This window comes from Lissotriton helveticus, chromosome 8 (assembly GCF_964261635.1).
Source record: "Lissotriton helveticus chromosome 8, aLisHel1.1, whole genome shotgun sequence".
Classification (NCBI taxonomy): Eukaryota; Metazoa; Chordata; class Amphibia; order Caudata; family Salamandridae; genus Lissotriton; species Lissotriton helveticus.
Genome location: NC_136069.1, coordinates 975,673,387 through 975,678,272, shown reverse-complemented (window position 1 = coordinate 975,678,272; position 4,886 = coordinate 975,673,387).

Below are 4,886 nucleotides of genomic sequence, written 5' to 3'. Positions count from 1 at the left end.
TGTGTAGTTGCTCATCCCGGAACGAAGCCCGCATGATCAGGGAGGACCAGCTATTCCATTAACAAGTTTAACCTATTGGCTATGACCTTGGCCAAGATTTTTGTATCGCTATTAATGAGGGAAAATGGGCTGTACGAATCACAATGGCGTGGCGATTTTCCATGTTTGAGAAGGGAAGTAATGTGTGCCTCCCCTCATGGAGGGAGGAAGTGCGCCGGTCTCAAGGGAGCCCTCATATATTTCTTTAAGAATCGGGCTGTAGGAGAGTAGGGTCTGCTATCCTATGGTCACCCCAAATTTTTGCTTTTTGCTTCACTGGTTTATGACTTAATGTGGCTGTGGGCCTGCTAATCAGACCCACAGCCTGCTTTTCTCTCTCTTAATTGTTACCCATGTACTTTAGGTGCATAACTAAATTGGAACTGGTTCACCTTATTGGCCCCTGTAACAGTGTACCCAGGTACCCAGGGCATAGGTGCTTCCAAGGCCTACCAGGGGCTGCAGCATGTATTGTGCCACCCCTGGCCTGGCCTCCATATTTGACACAACTGGCTGATCACTCAGCTGGGGTAAGTCGGTGTAACCACCCCTTACTAAGGTGTAGTATGCCTATACCTAACCTAAAATGGACACATATGTTCCTATCAGTCACTCCTATGGAAGACCTCATCAATCCTGGAGGCAGAGTGCTTGGAAATATGTGAGATGGTGCTCTGGCATGAGCTGAGCCTGTCTGCAGCTTTCGGAACCATGTCCTTTAGCTGTTTTATGATATTGCCATACCATATACTCTTAAGTGCATTATGAACCTCGCGGTTAAATGCTATCTTGGGTTTGGCTTTATCAAAACATGTCGAGTAAGGTGTCATACGAATTGGAATACTACCCCCTCGCCAGTTCTGGCGACGGGGGTAGCATTCCACCCTTCTAGAGGGACACGACATGTACCTAGCCTGAACCCTGGTTAAAGTTAAACAGAGCCTCAGCATCACAAAATGGATGCTGCCACCAGCCTGAACCCTGGTTAAAGTTAAACAGAGCCTCAGCATCACAAAATGGATGCTGCCACCACAGACACAGGGAGAGGTGTGGCGCCGCGGCCAGGGCGACTGACGCTGGAATCTGGGGACCACGGTTCGATCCCCGGCTCCGGCGGCAGGTTAGCCCAGCACCATGTGACTCTGGGCAATAGCTCGCTTAATCTTCCCGACGGCCCCCAGCGCCTAGAGACCCTTACGGGTGATTGTGCGCTTTACAAATGTGGACTTTACTTTACTTTACACAAGTCTGACCTCCTGCTGCTGGGAGTCCTTCCAGCGAGGGCAGCTTGGACAAAGGGTTTCCTGCCTGGGGAGGTGCTAGCACCACTCCAGACAGGATTTTGTGTATTGGTTAGGACAGGGTTGAATAGAATCAGACATGCCTGGGGCACACAAGGTGTCCCTGTGCATAGGCCAGTTCAAACCGGTGCTGGGGCTTTCCAGCCCCAGTCCTGGCGCGAAACTGGACAAAGGAAAGGGGGTGTAACCACCCCCCTTCCTGGTTCCACCCAGAGGAGGGACCTAGTAGGTGATCCGGCCCCCCAGATTCGAATAAGAGTGGGAGCTGTGTCCTGAGACTTCAGATCATCCTGAATCAACTTGAAATACAGAAGAAGACTGGACTTCGACATTCTGCTGCACAGAAGACGGAAGAGAATCTCCCTTGTGGCCAAGGAGTGACCACCCTGTGAACACAGGCACCAACCAGCAACTCGACGTCTGCTTTGCCGCCGCCTCCCGCCGGAGCCCGAGCCCAGAGCCTGACAAGACCCAGACTCCCAGACTTCTCACCGCCCGATCCACAGTCCCTGCAAAGAAGGGACCCGTGGAGGCACCGAGAGACGTGGGACCGGACCTCTTGGAAGACCCCCGAAACGCTGACTGCGCAGCATCCAAGGCACCCTCGATGCTGTGCTTTGGGGTTTGAGAAGCTCCAACCTCGAGCAGCCCTTGCACCGAAGATCAGCCCCCCAGCATCTCCACGATCTGCGTGGGGCCCTTTTGCACTGTGCCACTCGACGCGCCATCCCGTCCACTTGCCACGTGGCTAGTGGCCATCTTGGCGACGAAACCTTCAACTTACACTGCGGGTCTGGTTGCTCTAGACTTGCCCTCGCTCCTGTAAAAAGGAGCACCTGCTCTGACCTTGCTGGTCCGAGTAACAAGCCTTTTTCGATTCCTGCGTGGCTTGCATTAGCCAAGGCCTGTTTGCTCCAATCAAGTTGCCAACACCGCCAACAGCGAGAAGCCTGCGTGGGACAGCTCGTGACCAACTCCTGGACGTCCTTGACCCCTCGTGTCCACGTGGCTGCAGAGAGAAGCTACACCTCGATGCCTGTTTGCACCCGACATCGCCTGGTTCCACTCTGGTTCCACGGTAGTCACTGGCTAGTGACTTTGAACATTGTCCCCTCTGCTTTCAGGTCTTCACCTCTTCAGATCCACCCTTGGATCCACCGGAACTCTTCACATCGAGCCGCCTGCAGCATCTTCAGCTCCAAGCACCATCGACCTGCTTGACGAAACCCGACACTACTTCGACCCTATGCACCCGCTTCCTGTGGGTGAGGTAACTCAGCAACGCCGGTGTTCCCACACTGGTATACACCTCTAGTGTACACCCCCGCGCCGCACGGCCACCAGCTGCTGCGTGTGCCCCTTGCCTCGCTGCTGCCTCGTTTCTGCCTCGTTCGCCGGCTGCCGCCGCTGCGAGCGCTTTTTCCCCTTGATTTGGTTGTTTTGTCAGGTATTTGTGCTTGTCTCACTGATCTGTTGTTTTCTCTGCTTTTTCCCCGTTTTTGTCGCTATTTTGTGCCTGTTCAGTATTGTATCGTGTGTACCCTCCTTCCTGGTTGTCCGCCTTCCGCTCCGCCCCCCGCCCTCCCTTCCCGCCACCGCCGCTTGTCCCCGCCCCTTTTTCTTCTGTAACCCTCCCCGCTCCCGCCTCCCAGCTGCCCCGCCCACCCGCGCACTTCGCCTTAAATGGCGACCGTGCGAACGCGCAGCGGTCACGCGCAGCGGGCGCGCCGATTGTGCGCCGAAGGCGCGCCAAAGGTAAGCCCGTCTGCGCCCGTCCGCGACCGGATCGCGACCAGCGCCAGGACCCCTGGCCCCCACCGACGGAAGCCGACCCGACGAACCTACAGCGCCGCCGACCTCATCGCACTCAACACCGGCCACATCCCAGGATGTCACCGAGCCGCCCCGAAGCACACCCACGGACCCTTCAGCTGCCTCGCCTGCAAGTTCACCTGCATCCGGACCTTCCCTGCACCCGCCAAGCCGAACTCCAGCAGCACCCACCTCAAGTGTATCCTGCTCAACACCCGCTCCGTCCACAGACACGCCGTAGAACTCTGGAACCTGCTCGACACCACCGCCCCCGACGTTGCCTTCATCACCGAGACCTGGATGAACGCCTCCTCAGCCCCTGACATCGCCATCGCCATCCCAGAGGGCTACAAGATCACCCGGAGGGACCGCGACAACCAGACCGGAGGAGGCATCGCCATCATCCACAGAGACACCATCCGCATCACTACCAACACCGATGACACCCTCACCACCGCTGAACACCTGCACTTCCAGATCCACACCAACCCGAAGACCACCCTCAGAGGCACCCTGATCTACCGACCCCCGGGACCACGCACACGATTCAGCGAGGACATCGCCGACTTCGTCAGCCCGCACGCTCTCCCCTCCGCCGACTACATCCTCCTGGGGGACCTCAACTTCCACCTGGAGAACAACAACGACCGCAACACCATCACCCTGCTCGACAACCTCGACAACCTCGGACTCAAGCAACTGGTGACCACCCCCACCCACCTCGCCGGACACACACTCGACGCCGTCTTCTCATCCAGCAAAGACGTCACCTTCAGCCACGCAACAGGACTCCACTGGACGGACCACAGCTGCGTCCACTTCACCTTCAGAAGAACGACGATCCACCACCTCCAGCAACAGGTTGCTCGAAGAAGCTGGAACAAGATCACAGCCGACCAGCTCACCGCCTCCCTGAGCCAGCACCCTCCCGCCAACTCAGCGAACCCCAGCCAGGCCGCCGACAACCTCACGAAGTGGATCAGCAACTGCGCGGACGAACTCGCCCCTCTGAGGACCCCGCCCAGCAGATCCTGCAGCAGAAAAACACCATGGTTCACCGACGAACTCAAGTGCTCCAAGAAGAACTGTCGAGCCCTCGAGAAAGCCTGGAGAAGGGAACCAACGACGGACAACATGACCACCCTCAAGCTCGCCACCCGGAAACACCACCAACTGATCCGCGCCACCAAGAAAAATGCATACAAGGACCGGCTGGACAACAACGCACACAACTGCAAGGAACTCTTCAACATCGTGAAAGAGCTCTCCAACCCCAACGCCGGAAACAACGACATCACCCCGTCGCAAGACCTCTGCAACTCCCTCGCGTCCTACTTCCACAACAAGATCACGGACATACACAACAGCTTCAACAACCAACCAACGCAAGCCACAACCGCAACGACGCCACCCACCACCACCCTCCGCACCTGGACCCCGATCAGCACCGAAGACACCATCAGCACCATGAACTCCATCCATTCCGGATCTCCGACTGACCCCTGCCCTCACCACGTCTTCAACAAAGCCGACGCTGTCCTCGCACCCCACCTGCGGGACATCATCAACACCTCCTTCGACTCCGCCACCTTCCCTGAGAGCTGGAAGCACGCCGAACTCAGCGCTCTCCTCAAGAAACCCACAGCAGACCCCACCGACCTCAAGAACTACCGTCCCATCTCGCTCCTCCCGTTCCCGGCCAAAGTCATCGAGAAGACCGTCAACAAACAGCTG